General features: G+C 44.7%; 1 long non-coding RNA gene and 1 pseudogene across 2 annotated transcripts in view; one reads left to right on the top strand and one right to left on the bottom strand.

The window, feature by feature from the left end:
* The window catches only part of LOC148004526 (uncharacterized), a 103,020-nt gene extending 83,323 nt beyond the window's left edge, over window positions 1–19,697 (top strand). Inside the window, exons 2-3 of one of the 2 annotated variants that reach the window (XR_015624511.1) lie at window positions 13,508–13,613; window positions 19,053–19,697. This is a non-coding gene — a long non-coding RNA (uncharacterized LOC148004526). Of the gene's footprint in view, window positions 1–13,507; window positions 13,700–19,052 lie in introns of both variants that reach the window. The other variant, XR_015624510.1, reaches the window with a different exon arrangement.
* LOC134479630 (RNA-binding protein MEX3A-like) lies at window positions 10,195–11,735 on the bottom strand (annotated as a pseudogene).
* Window positions 19,698–20,320: the final 623 nt, after the last annotated feature.

The following is a 20,320-nucleotide window of genomic DNA, read 5'->3' on the forward strand; positions in this document are numbered from 1 at the left end:
TACGAGATGGTGCATCACTTCTTGACCTTCTTCACTATACCATGCTACAGTCATTAGCCTCTTCTAGGGCCTACTAACATCAAAGGGGGTCCATGTAGATACTGAGTGTGCTCCAGCAGGGGACTTCTTGAACTAATAATGGAGGAGGCCGCAAGCAGGAAGACGGGGCAAAAATATTTGTGCAATAGTGACAGCCATAAAATATTGAAACACCCTTGACTTTGTCTATGCAAACATAAAACACCAGAATATCCTCAGCCAGTCAGAGGTTGATGAGAAATAGACAGAGGTGACCTGAACCTCAATGCAGACTTTGCATCTTCCTGAAAAGGCAGCATGGGTCCAAGGGAATTATGCTCTAGACCTCACACTAGATGAGCCATTTGATGGCAAAAAAGGCAGATGCGGACAGTTTGGGCATGCTCTTATATTACCTGACCACATGTTCACAGGCACTGAGAGTAAACACCATGGAAGAGACAAATATTGTCACAGGGACCTATGACATTGCAACTCACTTCTCTTGGCAAATTGAAATCTAAATCACCAGACACTCATAATTTCCCCAAAGTTGAGTTCCTCCATAGAAAACATTGAAGGACATTCCCGGGTAATGAAATGTGAAGTTAATATGTAGACTGTGACTTCTCCAGATTCTAACATTATGGACAGGCTTTGAATCATGGAGTTTCATGTCAAGGAACTGGAATCCCCAAAAAAGTAAATGGAAAAAATGGGGCCCTAACTACTCTAGAAGAACAGACACAAGATGTGAGCATACATCTAAGACTTCATCCAAGCCTGTGGATCCAGGTGCTCCACCACCCCGACTCCTGCACACCCCTTCATGTCTTGTCTTCCACCCAACGGAAGGGCCTGTGAGCCCAACTGTGTCCTCCTCCTTTACCAGCCCTCATGAGAGCATGGACCTGCTGCCCTGACTCTGTCAGGACACAGGAGGGCAAGAAGAGCTCCCATCCTTTCCATTGCTCTACACTGTCCCAAGAGGAGGAGCAGATACTGCCTGTGCCCTGTATTCTGTAGATGGGTCTGCCCCTGTGAACACATGAGCACATCAGAACAGGAAATTCCACTGTTGCCTAAGGAAGACTTGGACAAGGAAACCTTCATCACCCTCTCAGAAAATTGGGTGTCTCATCAGAATGGGCATAAGAGAGAGCTTCCCTGTTGTTTCCTGTTTCCTTTTCTGTTATTTCAAAAGTCTCTGAAGATAAATCACAACCCCCCACCCACCCATATCTTCCAAGAACCTAGGTCCTCTAAAGCAGGGAGGACACAGTAGGAAATGAAATGGTATGCTTGTATGGGAGTGTTCATCACAACATTGACCTTGTACACTACACCATCCTATTACCATTAACCTCTTCTAGGTCCTAGTAACATCAAATCCTTTCCAGCTAGATACTCAGTATGTTCCAGCGGGAAACTTCTTTGACCTCAGAATGGAGGAGGGGCTGCTGCAAGAGGAGGAGTCAAAGAATTCTATTTGGGCAGATAGTGCCGGACATAAAGAATTGCCACTATCTTGACATTGTTTATTGAGACATTAAACATCAATACATTTTGCAAATTGCAGACTGATATACGAAGGTAATAGTACTTGTTTACCAGGATCAAAATCAAATATTCTTATTAATATTCCTCTATCTTCTCACATTAAAGCATTATATGTGCATCAAGGTGGCATTGCCTGAGAAGACGTAAACAAATACCTGTGTAACCCAGATGTGGAATCAGCAAAAGACCACAGAATTAGTCTACCTGAGTCTATCTTATTCAACATTGACTTCACAGGTGCTTCATGCTCAGGAAAGCGTGTGGGGTCACTTAGAAGAAGGGGTTACTCGGGCAGTTGTTCTCTATGTGCTTCAGCCAGCACTGGCTTCAGCTTGGATAAGCTGAATTTCTGAAGCCTCTGATAGCAGGATCACCGCTCATGCTTGTCATTGTTGAGATTTATAAGTACTCCAAGTGTCCAGGACATTGGATCGCCCTTCCCTACAATAACATGCCTTTAGCATTCCCAAATGTTGGTATAGACTCAACAGCAAAGGGCACTAAAATATCCACTGGCTTTGACTTTTGAATGAGTAAATTTCAGTGCATTGGATCCACTAGAGCAATAGCTACTAAGGTCTGCATGTTCCTTACATTCGCTGCAAAAAGACACCAGGACCCAGGCAGCAAACGTATAAAGTGAATGTGTGCTTTAAACTCATTTACAAGTTGAGTATCTACTGGGATCATCAAAACCATTGTGAACAGAACAGCTGAGAGCTCACTTGGACCACAAGTGGGAGGCAGAGAGGGAATCAATTCGAATGGCCTGGGCTTTTGATACCTGTAAACCCAGCCCCAGGGACACAGCTCTTCCCCAGACTATACTGCCTAATTCTTCCTAAACTGTTGTCCCAACTAGGAATTGTATTGAAGCACATGACCCTAGGGGAACCAACCTAATTCAGTCTCCTACATAGGTGCTGATCATTGTCACTAGGAAGAAAAAGGCTGTGAAGGCAACAGTCAAGACAGGCACTGTGCTGAGGTAGTGAGCGGGACACTCTCCACCTCTCCAGGTCCTGTTCTCATGGATCATTCATGAGGGAATTATAAGTGGAAAAAAAAAGGAAAACACTCTGTGGATATGTTTGTGCTTTGGACTGGGGTTTGGTCCCTATAGTCCAGGGAGACGTGGTTTTTTTCCCATGAAACCAAATGATTCCTGTGTACCTATTTTAGCTCAATTTCAAGTCCATATGTTGGGGTTTTTCCTGTATATCTCAGCAGAGGTCAAGGAAAATACTCAACCTCAATTGATGGCCATCCTCTTCAGAAAGAAGAACCTAGGCATTCAGTACATGCTGCTTTCCTGTATAGCTGTGAAGGCTTGACTCTGTAAATTATCCTACCATGGCCTTGCAGGGACCTGAAAAGCATAAATATATTGGCGAGGAAGGCACAGAGAAGCATCTTACTACATTGTTTTGATATTGATGTTCTCCAGTATCTCTGAATTCAACTTTCAAGGGTCATGCCATGAGAACATCTGTTTTCTTAAAAAAAGTAAATGAATATTAATCCTGGCAGAAGATCCTTGCTAACTGTGTGAGGAAAGGGAACAGAAACTATCTGAAGAGACTGCAGTAGCATTCAATACTACCCCCAACCCCCAAACAAAGCCCAAACCAGCTGCTTATGTAGACAGCAGTATCAAGTGTTTGACTTTGTCCTTCCCAAAGGCTAGAGCCGTAACTTGTGAACCTGAACCCTTCCGGGTCCCAGACCTTGTCCTAAGGGAGTCATGCAATGGTAATGTTGAGTGCAGTGTGGGCAGGAAGCTCTCTGGGATAAGAGAACAGGGCACATCCTCTGTATAGGGAACACACAGGTTGAGCTGCAGGACAACATCGTAACAAAGTTCCATGTCCCTTACCTTGCCCGATAAACCCTCTCATGTACCAATTTTGACAGTTGTCCCAGAGAAGGCATCTGCTAGAAGATATTGAGAAACCAAAGATGAGTGAGGAAAAGTCACAGACTATTCCAAGTGAGAACTATGCAGGCCACATCACCTCAGCATTCCATATGCTGTGACTTCTATTACACACATATCATATGTGCAGAAGTGACAGTATGAGAAAATAATGGAGACATACTTAATACTACTGGATCATGCCATAAATGTGGGCTAGGCTGAAGGCCTTCACAAAGACTTGGTCCATGACCATACATTTTCTATCCCCACAATTTCTTCTCTTTCAATTTTTCCCAATAATTTAAGAAGCACTGATTCTGTTCATGCCTGTTCAGGCTGCTGTGTTTAGAACCACACCTATCTGAAGAAATGTCATGGGGAAAACTGTCTCCATGCTTAACATTTTCTTCTGCTGTCTCATGAATGGGAGCCCCAGATACAGTGAGGCTTCCCAGTGTCACTCTGTGGCTGTCCCTTATGCGAGCCGCAGCAAAGTTCAGGAGCAAATCCCATGCCGTTTTGGCAATAAGGTGCTTGCAATCTGTTTGCAAACTGCAGAGGATAGAATGAAGGCAGGACTCTCAGGGTTGTTTTACCTCTTGCAGTTCAAAAGAGTTCCATCTTGATTCTTCCAAAGATTGAAATGGCAAACCGTTTCACACCTAGGAATTGTGTTTAGAGACAGGCCTCCTGTCTATAGCTTGTGAGTTTAGCATGCACTGAAGTGCTGATAGAATGAAGCCCCCGTCATATGAAAAGCAAGAGAAGGACAGCCTCTGTAGTTCAGGGATGGATGTCCCTGGGCATCGGCTCATGTGTCACCTGATGAGTACTAATTGCAAATGCATTTTCCTCTGGTCCCTGGAGAAAACCTGAGGGAAAAAGATGCCTGAACAAAGCCCACCCACACTCAGAAGGAGTCCTATAGAGATTAAAAAGTGCTTCAGTCTACAAAACTAGCCTACCACAGACAAAGTGATTTCTATTGTGGACATAAGTCAGACTCTAGCTAGGGAAAAGTACAGATTCTCTTTGAAAAGGCAGTGTTCCCAGGCTTACATCCTAGCCATATCATGTACACATCATAACTGATTAAAATAGCATTTTAAGTCATATCCATCTCATACTGGAGTATGAGCAGCCTCCTGAATGCAGTAGACAATATGGTAATAGAGATTTGTCCAGAGACAGCATGGAGTCTTTAAAAGAGAATTGGGAAGATGCAATGGGAGGAATAATTGATTCAGGAGATCAAAGGGGGCAGCAGGCTGCTGAATGAGGAGACCCAGAAATCTCATTTGTTGTGTGACCTCTACCCAGACAGTGATCAGAACCTGCACTTTTTAGAATGTACATTACTCTTCAAAAATGCTTGCTTTTCTCCCTTGAAATTCGTAGGGCAATGTCAATGATCTCTTTATGGTGGACTATGAACATAAAAGTCAGAGAATGTCTCTGAGTATCTGTGTTTATACTCAAACCCAGAAGTTGAAGTGCCCAGCTCAGTCCTAAACACTCACTGACTCTAAGTAATCCCTCCTCCCTCTTGTCCTACAAGTGCTAAGAGACAGCATTTCAGGGCAGGCTTCCTCCCTTTATTTTCAGTGTAACCCTGTACTTCTTCCTGAGTGTCCCTATGTCATCCTCTATGAGGGCTAAACCTGGACCCATGTCAAAGGATTCTCAGGGACTAATATCACTACTCTTGGGCACACCCTGAGTACAGTGGGAACTTTGACCTTGGTATCTTCCTAGGTGTCCACAAGGAGGCCCTGCTCTTCTGCCCTTGCAATACAGCTTGAGTCTCCTCATGTCTAGAGAGGGCAATCTGCAAGAAAATCTTGGCTGCTTTCCTGAGGCGTCCCAGCTATTCCAAGCTCTCAAGTTCTCAGTAATATGTGAAGACTCACTTAGCTATTCTTCCAGGGTCTTTGTATAGCACAATAGGACCTTAGTGAATTTAATGATGTCTATGGCTCACTGAAGGAGAAACAATGCACAACTGCAGAATAGGGATCCCAACAAAAGAAAAGAACCCATGACCACTCAAGTGCAGAAGAGGTAAACATACTGCATGGCAGTTGGGTGCTCTGGGAGGCAGCCGTCTGCCAACGTTTCTGTGACTGTCATGACAGAGAATTGAGTTCAAAGAACTAAATCCAAAAGAATCCTGCTATCGTTCTCTGGAAGCACCAAATGTGTTATTTGGAAAATTGGTTCATGGGCAGGGGCCACTAGGGACATTGTAGGCACATTTTTCTTCAGGGAAGAGTGAAGGATTGTGGTGGGAGAGAAACAGAATGACTGACACAATGAATGAACAAATAAATGAATGAATGAATGAATGAATGAATATTTGCTGTGGAACATATGATGAACTGGAGGGCTGATCCGATGTCAGTGCGCCCTCCTTCCTTCAGGGACACTGCCCTATCCCTTTATGGGAAGTAATTTTGGAAAGTTGTAGGGCAAGCCTCAGAGGATGTTGAAAGCTTTTCTGTCTGTCTTCTTCCAAATGGGGAGCATCCTGCCTTGATGGTTAATTGTTCTCCTGAGGGAGAAACCTATAGTGGAACTCATGATGGAGCACCTATGTCTCCTTAGAAGTGATATGTCCTCACCCCATTGTTTGGAGGCAAAAGCCAATCAGGAAAACACACCTTTCTGTCATTCCTTGAGATACTCCTCCCTCCCTCTATAGGCCCAGCAGACGTAGGATACCAACCACTAGCATCCCAGAAATCTCACTTGTTGTGTGACCTCTACCAAGGCCAATGAGGCGTCACACAGCCTCAGGGTCTGGCTGTAAGCCTCTGCCTCAAGGAAGGGTTGATTTTTATGACCCATGCATGGAACAGGAAAAAAGAAGTTCTGGGTACTTGGAAAGGGCCAAATAAGACAGAATTTTAGTTTTATTAAGGACTACCAAGTTGCCAGGATCAAATTCATAATCACAGAAAAGACATCCTAAATGTCTTCCTTACACATGGATGTATCTTGATCCAGCTGTACTGAGGACTGTGTTTTCTTTCCCTCATCTTCTGAGGCCACTATGACTGTCCTAAGTCTGTGCTTGCATATGGCCTCCCATAAAACAGATTATGGGAGCTGTCCAATTCAGCCAGGACTCCCTCCCATGGACAGAGGTATCACATTTCTCAGAGGCATGGAGCTGTGCATTAATCAAAACTTTGGGCACTAGAAATGTCTCAGTCACAGCTGTGTTTCTGGGTGGTAGGACAGTACACCTATGTCAGCATTCTTTCACTAGACCTTACAGCATTACTCTCTAGAGCCTGATGTCAAAGACCTGATGTTTCCCCTGCATTCTGTGACTGGTGTGGTGACACCTGGTACAGAAGCCACCTTCTGTCCAGACTCTTAGTGAAGTTTCATTATTTGGTACACTCAGTTTCCATCATCTAAATCATAGGAGACAGGAATGTCTCCAGAGTCCTGTTTCAGTTTTGTTGACAGCCTTCTAGAAAGGAAAAGTGCACTCCTAGATCTGCCTCCTCAGGACACCTTCATATTCCTTCCCAAGGTATTCTCAGTGACTGTTATCCAGTGCAGGACTTCACCATGGGCCAGGTCAAATGCAGCCTCAGTCCTTCCTGCCTCTTCACTGTTCAACTGTGGAGGCCAATAGGCTGGGGCCTGCACACAGAATATGGAGCCATTAGGATTTAACTCTGAAAAGAATCCAAACATGGCTGATTCCCTTCCCACATCCCTCAAACCCATGGGGTTATGGCTATCCAGGCTGTCTACTTTAGGTGCTAGGGGCCAAGGAATCCTTTCCTCTGATCACCTTAGGAGAGATTGCTGTAGCAAGACCATCACTCTGCTGTGTAGAATGTCTAAATGTATTCCTCCTGCCCCTCTGAACTTTGTTCGCTTGGGCTACTGGGCCTGCTTCCCATTAGCTGCTATCCCTGTGCCTGGTGCCTGGGGATGGTCACTAGACCCTCCGCATTTGGTAGTTGAATGATTGCAAATGCCTGGAGGAAGCCTTGTGGTGGAGGTGCACACCTTTACTTCCAGCAACACAGACAGGTGGATCTCTGAGTTACTTCCCAGCCTTGTGTACTGAGGGAATTCCAGGATAGTCAGGGTTACACAGAGAAACCCTGATTTGGGACCTCCATGCTCCAAAGTGAGAAACCTCTTATGGAGATAAAGGCAGAGTATCTGAGTACCTCATATCTGGCAGTAAAGTAGGCAATGTAAGTTAAACTACAGTTTCTGACAGTTAGGGCTTGCCCATCCCCCAAGGTTTTGCCCAACAATACCCTTTCTAAAAGTGGGGGGAGGGTCTATCAGCCTCCCTTCCTTCTTGCTCTGCCACAAAACAACCACTGCCTGATGTGGACCAGTGTACAAAAATGTGTGTCTGGCATAAGTTACTTTGCATTGATTTGACAGACACCATGACCAAAACAAGAAGGAGCACAAATGATTTAATGTGGCTCCTATATCCTGACCATTGTCAAGATTTAATGTGGCTCCTATTTCCTGACCGTTGTCCATCTGTGACGAGAAGTCAAGGCAGGAACTCAGACGAGGCATGATCCTGTAGGCAGGAAGTGAAAGAGAGCTGACAGAGTGGCAGAGGAGAGCAGCTGACTGGCATGCTGACCTGAATTTCCTGCTCAGATAATGATGCCTTCTAATGGCACATCTCCACATGGGACACCATGTTCCCATAGTAGTCACTGATGAAGAAACTCCCTTTATACCTTCCTATAGGCTATTAATACAGGAGTTAACTCAGTAACATTTTCCTCCATTCGGATTTCTTGTGCTATTGATGTTGACCAGTTGACTATCACACATGAGCACCATACAAATAAAAATTGCAGTGCTAGGGTCAGGTGAAATGTCATCAGAGACAGAAAATGAGCTAGAATGTCTAAGCAATAGAAGCAGCTGGCTGTTCCTATTATCTTGCTGTATTAAGACCTATTTGAAGCAGAAGGGAGGGCCTGCAGCTGGAGGATTGAAGGATGGAATTCAGTGTTCACTAGGTGGAGGGGATCTGTCTGTCACAGTTCTGAGAGAAGCTTATGTCTCTGACCTCCCACTCTAGAGAGCCATACGGAGAGACAGGTCCTGACTGGAACTCATTCCTGTCAGTGAAATGGCTGTGACCTCCTGCATCTCCCCTCTCAGGCTGGTGGTTTAGAGGGTGAGGTTGTGGAGAGGTAAATTAATTGACAAGAGGCAAAAGAGAGAGACCTCCGTCTGCCTTCCTCCCACATCCCTTCTCCAGCCAGGAAGAGTGGGACTCCTGAGCTAGAGCTCAGAGTATTCCCTCCCTATTACATACAAGCATCTGCTGGCCTCCTGGTCTCCCACCTGCTCCTGGCCCAGCCAGCAGAACCAGGAGGGTAGGAGGCTGCTGACTGACATAAATGAGCAAGAGGAGCACAAAGGGTGCTAGACCTATCACAATGCCTGATTCTTGGAAGAAGCTCCACTGCACCCCAACCCTGCTTTGCCCTGGCGTAACCCATCACCAAGAAGCTGAGCTCTCTCCTCAGGCAGTGGGGAAGACATAGCATAATGATTTGTGTTTAATCAGGATTCAATAGTGGTTCAGCTAGGTGCAGAGAGGTCAGGGGTTGGCCACTGCTAGGGAGGGAGAGGGGACAATTCCCAACCACACCTCTCCAGATCCAGGATATTTCCTACAATCTGCTTCCCCTTCCCTCGGGCAGGTGATCAGTGATACGTATATGCTGCACCCTCAGCATAACGCCCACAGAAGATAAAGGTTGGTTTCGAACCTTTTATGAACCCCGCTACTATTTTTCACTATGTACCCATTATTAGTTTCCAGTCCCAAACTGTCTGGATCTAAAACTACATTCCATCAGGAATTGGAATTGAGTCTTTGCAGGAGTGGGGAAGGGGCTGTCCACTACAGGATCAGAACCTGGGAAGGGGGCTATCAAAATGTTCTCTAGACTTCTCTCCCAGGAAGATGTTATGCCCAAAGCTGGGCTAGAAGAGGCAAGAGGAACCAGGGACTGCACGTAACAGCTGGATAGAAAAGGGGAATAGAAGGGATAGGAAAAAAGAACAAAGACAAAAAAGGAAAGGGCAAGTCCACAGCAAAAAACTTGAAGAAGGGACAAGCAAAAAGTTGGAGGGAAAAGAGAAGCCTCCTTCAGATCTCTAGCCCAGCCGTGTGAGACAGGTGAGTTGTGAGCCCTTTGTTGATTGACATCCTGCTCCTTCCCAGAAGATGTACCTAGAACCTTATTAGGTCCCCTCTCCTTATCTGTTGGGAACTCAGGAAAAGGGTGGTGTGAGGTAAGGGGTCACGTTAGGAGATCGGAGGTCAGAACCAAATGACTGGGGATCACTAAGAGCACCTCTAGCTACAGACAGCAATTCTCCCTGTTCTTACTGCACAGAGGAAGAGACCTAATGTCACATAGATAGGGAGAAGGGAAAGGTCAGGGTGTCCTGGTGGCCACTTCAAGCTAAACAAAAGCTTCTCTTAGCTGCTTCCTGATTTAAGGGTCTGTTGATGTATCAGAGTTGTAACATTAGTAAAATTTATAGCCCACTCCCAAAGTGTAACCAGAGACTCTGGACTTTGCCCCACCAGTAGCCACTCAGGCCTCTCCTTCCCCACCCCACTAAGGTGATTATTGCCCAGCACCTTACTACAGGTCCATGGCTGTACTCTAGGGAGCAGACACAGGAGTCCAGGGACATGGAACTTGGAAAAATATTCAGATTGCTTGTGTGGCAGTGATGTGACAGACAGGACAATCTTGGTCTGTCCTCTCACAGATGCATACTGCACCTGCCATGCAGAAAAGGTTATGTCCACTGGGCACCAGGGCTGCTGTCACTTTTCTCTCAAAGCAGACGATGCATGCAGGCCCTCTTACCTCAGTTTAGAGAAACCCTGTAATGGCCACGTGGGCGGCCTCTGTGTTAGCCTATGACCCCTCATTGGTGGCAGGAGATCAGTGCTCACCTGGGGGTTCTGCATATGCTTTGACTGAATAAAAGGAGGAGGAGGCAGAAGAGAAGTGCACCAGTGTGAAGATGGAGTTCCTGGTCTTCCTACAGCAGTGGGGGTGGGCAGGCTTACCTCTCACTCCATAGTACAATTCCTGCCTGCCCACACCATTGCTGGAAACAGATATCCACCTTAGCTGATGTCCCTGCCCTGCTAGCCTAAGTGCTGGGCCTCAAAGATGAGTTCATGCCACACTCACCTATACAGCCCAGGTTGTTGTGCCTGAAGGTGGAGAGTGGCTTACAGCCTGGAGCAAACACGGGCCAGGCATCTGAGTAGAGGCTATCCAGGGCTGCATGGAGTCTGACAGCCATGAAGTCAATATTATTGTCACCCAGGAAGTCACCATCCCTGTTCTACTCAAGATTCTTGCCAGTGTGTGGGGTAATGTACCTTGCTATCTCCTTCCTTGCAGTGCTGTCTACTTTCCAAGTTACCCAGGCACTGTTGACCTCAAACACCAGGTCTTAGTCCTGGCTGGAAGTTATGATGTAAGTGTTGGTCTGCTGCTGGATACAATTTGGGCACACTACCAGCATCACCACATGGTAGGGCTCATACAGGGATCATCGCTTGGCCTGGCAGAGCAGGGGGCACACTAAAGCCACACTTTGGAGATGATTTCCTGCCAGGCTGTGAACACTTCTTACTGCCTCCCAGTCACCATGAACACTGGCTCCTCATCTCACACAGGTGTCTCAATATGGGTATTGGTCTTGGCCCTCAGAGCCTTAATCCATCATCCTTGGCTACCTACGATCTCCTCCACTCGCTCAGATGTGAGCACTGGAATGCACGCTTTGGTGTTGCTGGTGGCCTTCAGGCAAAGCTTTGCATCTTTGTCCATTCCGAGCTTTGCTGTGTTCTGCCCTTTGGTGGTGTTGGGCTGCTGGATCCTCTGCACAGCTGGGTCTGCTGTCTGGGAGGCCCTGACCTGCACAAATCTGGAGTCCTGGCTGCCTGGGGTGGTGGGGGGGGGTGGAGGGCCTGCAGGGCAGGGTCTGTCGGCTGCTCAGGGATGCCATCCCCACTCCCACTCCTCTGCCATTCCAACTCCCAGTCCTACACCATCACAGGCACCAGGTGTGGGGGTTGAGGCTCCCACAAATGCAGGAGGCAGAGTTGATCAAGATCCAACTGAAGGGCACACTCCTCTTCCTGCATACCTTGGTCTTTTTGCTTCCTCTGAAACATCATAGTTATCCAAAGCCCCGTTTCTTCCCATCATTCCAGATACCACTAGACTAGGCGTGGGGAATCAAAAGCTGAGGGAGAGGGAGGGAGGGAGAGAGAGAGGTGGTGGACAGGAGAAGCAGAGAGCGGAGGGCCTGTCTTCTTTCTTTATTTCCTCACCATCTCAGAACACCACATGAGCCAGGTGAACTCTGGAGATATCTTTCTTAGTCTCCACACTCTCCCTAACCCATCAAAGGGCTGATTGGTTATTTTGTTCTTAAAGCGTTGATTAGTTATGTTGTTCTTTTTCACGGAAGCCCTCATGTTTTTTCCTGAGAACATTTCCCACCTTAAGAATATGACTTTCACAGATTTAGGCTCCCTTGGCTATGTGCTATTGTGTGCTGTGTTTTCTGAAGCATTTCAGGTCTCAACTTTGTGGCCATGATTGATTTGGAATAATCTTCATGTGTGGTCAGAGGGACTTCAATCTCCCACATATGGAAATTTGCTTTTCCCAGCACCATTTCTTGACCAAGGTGCACCTTTTCCTACAGATTTGTACCACCATCTTTGTGTACAATTAGTTGTCTCTTAATGTGTGGGTTCATTTTTAGCTGATCCACTCCAGGTCTGTGATCTGCTCCTGTGTTTCTGAGCCACACCACACATTCTATAGATGGGCACTATGGGGAATTCTCTAGCATGTTGTTTTCTCCCTCTTCTTCTTTTTTAATTCCTTCTCCTCCTTCTTCTTTCTCTTGCCCTTGGTGTTTTTCTTCTACCTCTTTTCTTTCTCTCCTGTCCTCATCATTTTCATTTCCTTCTTTTCTTTTTTTTTCCTTTTTTTCTCCATCTTAATTAAATTGGGTATTTCTTATTTACATTTCAATTGTTATTCTCTTTCCCAGTTTCCATGCCAGCATCCCAGTAGCCCCTCCCCCTCCCATTTTATATGGAAGTTCCCCTCCCAATACTGCCCCCACTAGAGGACAGTATGGCTCCTCTTTCAAAAGAGATTTAGCAAGGCTTCCTGGCACAGGTCTGCCATTCTAGTTACTCAGGAGGCTGGGGAAGGAGGACGACTTGTTCAAGGCTAGCTCTAAATACAGAGTAAAATCAAAACCTGCCTTAAGAAGAGTGAGATCTTGTCTCAAAATAAGAAGCAAAGAGACTGCTACAGATGGACTCCATGGTAGAGAACCAGCCTCACCTGAATGAGGTTCTGGGGTCAGGCATTTTCACTGGAGAAAAAGAGAACCAAAGTAATTTACCCAGAAGCTGGAGCTCACTTTGAAGGGACAGGGAGATGGAAGGGTTCAGGCATATTTGTCCTAGGGGATAAAGGATAGAGAGGAAACAAAAGAGGCCCATAGACAATGACATTTTATAAAGGTACCAGGGGAACTCCCCCGTGTTAGGATGAGGTGTTTAATAAGGAACTAGGCCTTGGTGGCCAGCTCTAGGAATGCAATCTAAGGGGTTTTTGCAAAGCACAGAGAATTGGGGAGATGGGCAAGGCCTGCCAGAGCCATGCTCACAGCCATACTTGAGCTGACCAGAGGCCCTTCACCTAGAATGCACAAAGCCACAGACTCCTGATCCTCAGTCTTGCCTTTATGAGGTGCAGTGACACAGGCTTGTAGCTACAGCACTTTGTCAGAAAGAAAGAGATGAGAGAGAGAGAGAGAGAGAGAGAGAGAGAGAGAGAGAGAGAGAGAGAGAGAGAGAAATCTAAAGCCAAGGAAGATACCCTCAGAGATAAGTATGTACCAAATCTTGCTTCATTACAGGGTTCTGTAGACTTCTAAGATCTGGAGTGGAGCCATCTGAAAGAAGTGGGAGTGCTGGGATCCAGCCAGTGATGGAGAGCCCTCAGCTAGCACCATGGGGTTCCAGGTACCATCTCCAAGGGAATCTCCCTTCCTATGCTCCCCTTCCAAGAGAGAGAGGACATGTGATTCATGCCTGTAATTCCAGCTCTGGTGAGTCTGAGGCAGGAGGACAGCGTGGACTACATAATAAGACACTGTTTCATAAAAACAATTCCTAAAAGAATCTGCACAGAGTATGAGGATGAGAGTATAAAGATAAGAGCCTTGAGCCCGTTCAAATCAGAAAGCCACAGAGGAGAGATGTTCATACAGTTAAACTACATAGTGGTGTACAGTTCTACGACGCAGCTCAACTTTATATGAATTTCAAGATCGATCTGGAGAAAGTCTGGCATCTTCTTGAATGATTCATTGATCACTTCATGTTATCTCAGCCTTGTACTCTTAAGCATTAACCAGAGAAATGAAGGTCTGAGACTTTTAGAGACTCATACATGGATGCTCACAAGACTTTTGTTTATAGCAACCGAAAATTAGAATTAGGGAGGGGGTGCTAGAGAGATGGCTCAGTGGTTAAGAGCACTGACTACTCTTCTAGAGGACCTGGGTTCAGTTCCCAACACCCACATGGCAACTTACAACTGTCTGTAACTCCAAGATCTGACATCCTCACATAGACATACATGCGTGCAGAAAACCAATACACATAATAAAAATATATAAATTTAAAAAAGAGAGAGACAGAGAATTAGAGAGATTTCAGTGCATGGCGGGGGTGGGGTGCGGATAGGCAAATTTCCTGGATAGAGGAGACATAAATGGGAATTCAAACTCAGGATATTTGATATACAGGAGTCACATAGAGAACCAGATTGCCACAGAAAGATGGGCTTCACACAAACTGTGTGTGGTGGGGGAGGAAGCCATGAGGGTGTGCAGTTCTGAGTGAATGAGTGGTGTTGACTCGTGCCAGCCATGTTTAGGGACCCAGAGCCCCAAACCAATGGAAAAATGACAAAACCTTCTCCAGCCCTGGGTGAGGTTCAGAGGGAAATGGCAAATCCCTCCATTAATATCTGTATATGGATATTAATAGTATATTCAGAAAACGTCCACCATAATGTTCTGCCCCTGGAGATTTATAGCCGGAAGACTGCTCCCCTACAGAGAGTACTCCTACCAAGACTAGCTAAACCTGTCTGCTTGATACAGCCATGACCCAGAAACCATGCTACCTTGATCTGTGTACAATAGCCCAGTCCTTGTTCAGCTGAATGCAGTCACCCTGCCTCTCTTCAACTCTATACTAAACACACTGAGCTTCCAGGATGCTGAGGTTTCTCCAGCAGTGAGTCTGGACCACATTATCCCAGCTTCCTGTCTATGTGCCCGTCTGTCTGTCTTCCATTTTTCACCATTCTTGTCAAGTCTAAGTCCCCAAACCATGCAAGGACTTGGCAGTAAGCAATGCAAAGGAGACAGACAGAGCACCACAGAAAATATATGTGCACCAAGGTTTCTCCAGAGAGACGGTCTATGTTGGCAATAATTAAAAATAAGCCCAGTTATTTTTCTAGGAAATATCACAGAGATTCTTGTTAAATATCCACAAGACTGGTCGTGTTAAATACCGAGAAAGATTCGGGGCAGGTAAGCTAGAGTACCCTACCAGAGGAACATGAGATGGCCTGACAGATTAGGAAACACTTGACACCTGTTAAAAGTTTTTTTTAAAAGACTTATTTTTAGGAGCCTGTCTGTGTGACTGTGTGTGTGTGTGTGTGTGTGTGTGTGTGTGTGTGTGTGTGTGTGTGTGTGTGTGTGTATGTGTGTCTGTGTCTGTGTCTGTGTTTGTGAATGCTCATGTGAGTACAACTGCCATAGCTGACCAGATTTTCCTGATACTGGCATTAGAAGCAACAGGGATTCACCCTACTTGACTGCTTGGGAACCAAACTCAGGTCCCAGGGAAGAGCAAGAAGCACTCTCAGTGGCAGGGCCATCTCTCTGAGCCCCCATTTAGCAACTTCTTAAACCAGCACTTTCCCTGTGCCCCAGGCCTGCTACTATATATACATTTATAAAAGAGAAACAAAAGTACATGTCCATATAAAGACATGTATATGAATGTCTATAAAAGTCTGACTTTGTAGCCCAGTGGGGTGACACATGCCTATAATCCCAATTCTTGGGAAGCAGAAGGAGAATCAGGAGTCACGGTCATCCTTGGTTACATTTGGAGCTGAGACCAGCCTGGGCATCGTGAGATCCCGTCTCAATACATAAGGGTTGGAGAGAAGGAGAGGTGGGTTAAGAACATGGTTTGCTTTTGTAGATGACCCAGTTTTTGTTCCTAGCACCCATGTGACACAACCATCTGTAACTCTAGTCCTAGGGTATCCGGAGACTTTTTATGATCTTTTAGGCCATCAGGTACACATGTTACAGGACTTACAGGCAGACATACACATAAAAGAAATAATAAACATTTAAAAATAATAAATAAACATTTTAAAGTCTTATTTGTAATAACTCCAAATGGGTATGTCGATGAACACTTAAAAAGGAGTTATGCAGCTATACAACACAGTGCTTTTTAAGCAGAGAAGGCAAATGAACGTTTATGTATGTAATACCAAGATTAACCTCAAAATGATGATGGTAACTAAAGCCAGCGTGACTCCACAACGTTCCTCACAGCAGGATTCTATTAGATAAATAAATGTAAACAGATTAGTAGTGATAAGAAACAGGTCAGAGATTGGGCAGTGAGGGTGACAGAAGAGGGACTAAACAAATTCAGAAGAAAACTTTGACTAGAGATATGTGTGCTCACTTCCTTGACAGCAGTGACAGATTCACGATGTGTACAAATCCCAAACACTATTGAGCTGCTTACTATAAACATGTGCATTTTAAGGCATGTTCTACCCCTAAGAGGGCAAGAGTGCTGTCTTAAGATTTTTGAGAATTACAATAAGCTAAGGGCCTTATAAAAATAGTTTAGAATTAAATTTCCATTTGCAATACAATTTAGACTTAAGATTTCTTAGAATGCGCCTCAATTTTACTCAACACTCAAAGATATTAGGAGGTGGAGAGATGAGTCAGTGGTTAAAAGCACTTGCTGCTCTTATAGAGAACCTGGGGTTCAGCTCCTAGCACCCAGATTGGGTGGCTCACTGTGTCTTGTAACTCCAGCACCAGGACATCAGATTTTCTTTTCTGGCTTCTACAGTCACCTGTATGCCCATATTGCATATAAACACATTCTCTCTTCCTCTTCCTCTTCCTCTTCCTCGTCGTCCTCCTCCTCCTTCCCTTCTTCTTCCTCCTCCTCCTCCCTCTTTTTCTCTCAACACACACACATACACATGCCCCAATCTTCAAAAGAATATCTCTCTCTCTCTCTCTCTCTCTCTCTCTCTCTCTGTGTGGTGTGTGTGTGTACTCACATTTGTAGAGGCCAAAGGTCAAAAGTAAGTACCTTCCTCATCACTCTCTACATTTTTAGAACAATTATTACATTTGTTTATTTGGGGAAGGGATATTCACACCATGATGCTGGTGTGGAAGTTAGAGGACAAGTTTTGGGAGTTGATTCTTTTCTTTTACCATGTGGGTCACAGGGATCACATTCTGCTTTGGCAACAAGAGCATTTACCCATAGCTCATAGAATAACTGGCCAATCTTGGGATCTTGGGATCCTCTACCCAGTACCTCCAATACTGAGATCACAGCTGTACTTGTTGTTGTTGTTGTTGCTGTTGTTGTTGTTGTTGTTGTTGTTTAATGTGAATATGGAGAACTCAAGTCCTCAGACTTCTGTTGTGAGCATTTTACCAACTAAGCCATTTCCCCTAAATTCTCTCTATTTTGAATAAGAAGAAAGCTCATCAGATCATAGAAATTGTATCCAAAAGGTATAACAACAAAAATGGCACTGTAAATCTTTAAATAGTTTTTCAGATCTATCTTAATTTTAACAGAGGAGGTGGTGTGTGTAGTGAATTCTGGAGCCCACAGAGACATAAAGGTCCTTTGTAGCTGGAGTCATAGGTGGATGTGAGTCAGGGCTGTAAAGAGAATATAATATATAATATATGATGTATGATGTATGATACATGAATATATATATACATATATATATACATATATATATATATACATATATATATATATATATATATATATATAATCTAGATTTTACAATCTCTTTGGAATATGGTGATGACCTTTTTCACCAAAATTTGAAGCAAAGGATGTATAATTGGTTATGGAGTCTAAATAGGATACAGAAGCATATTTGTTTGTTTTTCTGTTTTTTGAGACATCGTTTCTCTATAACAGCCATGGCTGTCCTGAAACTTGATTTGTAGACCAAGCTGGCCTCAAGCTCACAGGGATCCTCTTGCCTCTGCCTCCTGAGTGCTAGGATTAAACGTGTTCTCCACCCTGCCTGTCCCTAGAAGGAATGTTTTTAATTAAATGTAAGTAGTTACTTTGACTATATGTTTATGATGATAAGGATTGGACCAGGAGCTTCATGCATGCTGAACATATATTGTGCCACTAACTGGTAGCCCCAGCTCCCTAAAATTTCTTAGACACTCTATCCAGTGGTAAAATAAATAATGTAAATGTCCAAATTCTCATTCAAATGCAATGCATTAAACTTGATGCATCCTAGAAATGGAAGTTCAGGGAATGAGATGTCATTCTGCAGTTATTAGGGAGAAAAAAATTGACACCAGCATCAGCTACTGTAGTAGAGTGCTTGTGTTTATGTTGGGAGCAGTAGGATCCAGTCCAATCTGCTTGAAAGCAATATTGTAACATCAACTAACAGTAACTGTGCTTATAAGAATGTAAATAACATCTATGCTGATCCTGAAATATGGCATTTTAACAAGCTAATTATTTAAACTAGAGATCCCTCGAGAAGAGCTGCTCTGGGAGGACACTTTTACTTTGACATCTGTTTATCTACCTAAATCCAGATTTCCAAAGAACACAGTTATTTTTGCTTCCTTCCCTAGGTTTCATTAACTAACCCCATATAGTCGGGAATCAAGACTAAAGAATGTAATCACAACGGGACAGTTTTTTCACAAGCCATGGACTATCTCCTAGGCCCATTCAATTCCCAAACACAATCCTTCACTAACTGCTGTCTAGGCCTGGGGTTCATTTATTCCTCTAATATTCCTTTCTACTCCTCAGATTGGTCATCTTCCCCATCTCCCTCCCACGAAGAAGACAGTATAATTATGTAGACCTCATTGAGTAATGGCACTTCTGTGGTTCTTCCTCAAGCATGTTAATAGATGTGTTTATCTTTTTCTCCTATTAATCTCTCATTGTTGCTTCATTCCAGCAAGTCAGTGGAAAAGGTAGGGGCCACTTTCCCTTTGCCCTGCATCTACATAATGATTCAGTTGAGCTGGAGAGAGGAAAGCACCGATCCAGGCCATTTAATTGATTTTTTTTTTTTTGCAACAGGCTGGATGAAGTTAGAGATAACGAAACGATAAAAATGCTAAGAATGTCCTGTGTGCTGATTAAAGATGAGGAACTATTGCTGTCTCCGTGGATTTGGAATGACTTCCAAGAGATACTGTTCAGTAAAAGGGGCAAAAGGGAAGAGCATTTTGCATGAACCAGTGCTCTGCTGGAGAATCAGAGCTAGAGACTTCTGGAGGACTTTGGGGCTGGGGGTTGGGGGGGCTTGGGGAAGGGGCTGGAACAGGTAATCTGAAGAGTGCAGAGGCCAGGCCATAGGTCAGAGGTGGGGCAGCGGATCCTTCCACTGGTATATTTTCTTCTTCCCAAATGTCTTAGTTCTGCTGTTAAGGACTTGCCTGTTTCTGGTTGGTTGGTTGGTTGGTTGGTTGGTGGGTAGGTGGGTGGGTGGATGGGTGGGCATATGTGGACCCAGGGCACTCTGCATACCAGGCAAGTATTCTGATCCCCAGGGCCTCTGAATATCTTTCAGCTCATTGAAAAAGAGCCACGGAGACGATGGAGAATATTCCCCTTTACTCAAAGTCAACTGATTGTGACTTTAATCGCATAAACAACAAACACCGTCACAGCAACACCAAAGCAAACAGTTGATGGAATAAAACCTAATAGCGGTCAGAGGAATAATGCTTCTCTTGTTTCCTTTGCACTTGATCTTAGCCTAGAGGCAAACAAATGACTGTTTCATTTTTTATAATAACGAATAATGAGAAACTCTGCGTCATACCTTCCACCCTACCTTCCCCTTATCTGAGGTATGACTTTGTGCAGCTTAGGTCAACCTGTGTGGCCTACTGACAGCAGAGTTCAAGGCCTTAGTTCCTCCCTCAGTTTGACAGCTAGAGGCGTGGTTTTTACTGTAGCAACTTCAGCAGGCAACTAAGTTTTCTTTCCTAACTAAGCAGATAACCTCCGTCTTCCCATTAAAGGGAGCACCAAGTACTAATTCTAAACAATTGTTCCCGGAACAGTGATCATAATCCTGGAAAATGTGTCTAAAATGAATCTACTTGGATTGATGTGCTGACCCAGTTAGGAAGATTGGGCTTCAGAGAGCGGCAGTTAGCATTTCTTCCCCAGGCACAATGAGCTTGTGTCAGTTCTTGTCTGGGTCTGTTCCCTTGTCAAGGTTACTTGGGATCCTCTCAGACAGCTGGAAACTCAGTGAGCAGCCTGTGATTCTCTTTTGTCTGCGACCTTGGTGCTAGGTCCTGAGGAACATTTTGGAGGCCTGTGTTTCTGCCTTT

The sequence above is a fragment of the Rattus norvegicus genome, chromosome 7 (genome assembly GCF_021556685.1).
Source record: "Rattus norvegicus strain SHRSP/BbbUtx chromosome 7, alternate assembly SHRSP_T2T, whole genome shotgun sequence".
Classification (NCBI taxonomy): domain Eukaryota; kingdom Metazoa; phylum Chordata; class Mammalia; order Rodentia; family Muridae; genus Rattus; species Rattus norvegicus.